The sequence below is a fragment of the Lathyrus oleraceus genome, chromosome 4 (genome assembly GCF_024323335.1).
Source record: "Lathyrus oleraceus cultivar Zhongwan6 chromosome 4, CAAS_Psat_ZW6_1.0, whole genome shotgun sequence".
NCBI lineage: Eukaryota > Viridiplantae > Streptophyta > Magnoliopsida > Fabales > Fabaceae > Lathyrus > Lathyrus oleraceus.
In genome coordinates, this window is record NC_066582.1 from 99,741,894 (window position 1) to 99,744,347 (window position 2,454).

Here is a 2,454-nt window from a genome sequence, read left to right on the forward strand (position 1 = left end):
TTCGACAATAGTAGAAGATGACACAGACTCAGAAGCATCTATAGTGGGAGGTGGCATTGGTGAATCGGGTACCTCAGGCACCTGAATAAGGAAACATGGCACCAACGGGTGGATGGAATGAGTGATGTGTTAGTAGGTGAATCTCGTCTCCTACGAGAAGAAGCACAAGCTCCAGAAGTAGATGTATCTTCATGGCTAGAGGCACTAGGAGCATCTGAAACCTACTGACTCTTCTCCCGCCGCACTGACGCATGTTGTGCAACCCTTCCATGCCTTAGTCGACCGTGTCTATAAGAACTTATGCCTATAATTTAAAGTAAAGAAGACAATTAGTGCAAACATTTAACACCACAAGCACCAAAAACAAACAAAAAAATAATAGAGTAAATTCTGGAGATCCATCTCCGATTGCTAGGAAAATAAAATGTTGAAAATTTACAGAGATGCATCTCCGGAACTTTCGACAACTCAGAAGATGCATCAATGGATGCAATGTAAGCATAGAAACGAAAACAATATTGCATTGATAATCATTTTCAACCAACTATCATATTTTACAATATGCTATCAATCATCTAATTTCTACTCATTTCCTTACTTATACATCAAACTTTACTCATTTACACAAAAACTCTAAACTATTCAAAACATCAAAAAACTTACAATTTTCACTTTGCTTTAGTGTTAAATGATTTTGATTGAAGTTCCTTTGACCTTGGTTGCTTAATATTTGACTTGTTGATGAGGATGAATTTGAGAGACTTTGGAGTTTTTTTTGAGAAATATGATAAATGAGGGAGAGGTAGGGTTCTGGCGCAATTTAAGCTCCAAATCATTCCGGAGATGATCTCCGACATTATACCTTAGACGCATCTCCGAAATATTTTAATGTTCGCTTATGCTTGGGTGTGTCCGGAGATGCATCTTCGAAATCTAGGGGAATTTAAGTATGTTAGCACGGTGGCTAAGAAACATATAGGGTGCATTAAGAAATCCCCCAATATTTTCCTACCACATCTCGATCCTTGTTGCAATCTCTACGTAACTCGATCCACTAAAATCTTGAGCATTTAGTCCAAACCACAATAAGAGTAGAGTGTCACGATCTAAATACAAATATATTGCCAGTAAATACAAAGCCAAAGCATAAACATCTAACATGTTCTCATCAAACCACGATATCATAATGAGAGACATTCCTAATACAACGTTTCAATCTTTCTAGAGTGGCAAACATTACTCTTGTTTAATATCAAATGAAAATTAGTTGTTCAACACCATCATCGATTTCATTTTTGTCGTGGATTATGAGTATTACTATTGTTCAGAACCCCATGGGATTTGTTCTTATTCACCACAACAACTATATGTACGCATGAACATATATTTACTCCAACATGTGTGAATAAGAACTTCATTGTCAATATTGTTTAATGTAATTCAAGTTTGTTAGAACAGAAACGCGAATACTAATCAGAATAAAGAGAAACACACGAAAGCTTTGTTCCCGCAGTTCGACCAATATGCCTACATCTGCGACTATAGAATAGATATAGTTCCTTTTATTTATGTCTTGTGAATTGCATCTCGATGATAATGTTATAAGCCATATATATAATATGGGGTTTTAGTTTATCTAAAACCCCAATCCATAGTTTCCCTCAACAAATAATTATCTCTGCCTGTAGCGGGAAATTCATGATCATCAAGCTATGGGCAAGCTAGAGATCAAATAACAAGAGTCGCCACCGTGCTTTTATTGTTTCCAAGGGAAAAGGGAAAAAGTACGAACAAAACCCAATAAGTAAGAATTTTTTAAATAAAAACAAATAAAAGTCATATATCATAGGTAAGGGGGTTGGTTACATAGAGGGAAGGTGTTAGCACCCAAAGTGTCCTAGGTACTCCTAGGGAGCCCTTTTTGTGTGCATATGAATTTTGTACAAAGTGATGTTTACAAACAAATAGAATGGAGGGGTGAGAAAAGAATTCATTAATTATATTTTTGTGTTTGACAAGACCTTCGGACTTGTGCCTACGTACCAACATAAAAATGAGGGATCAAAACCTCGTAGTTCGTGATACAAATTTCAAAGTGGATACATTGATTTTAGCAAAATTTAAGTTTGAAAGGCATAAAGGCCTAAAATTATTTGAATGAGTTAGTTCTTTTTGGCTTTTTGAAAGTTTAAGTCAATTATAGTTAAGTTTATTTACAAGTTTGATTTAAGAAAAGAAGTTTGAAAATGCAATGGCATAAGGCCAAAGTTTCTATCTTTTTGCAAAAGTGGTCAAAGTTTAGAACAAAAGTAGTTCTCACAAAGAAGATTTTGAAAAATGGAGGGAAAGATTTTGAAATTAAAGAAATTGGGAGAATATGAAGAGGCTACCCTATGCACAAAATTTAAAAGTTTAGAGTTGAAAAGATCTGATCAAGTGGGTAGCAATTCAATA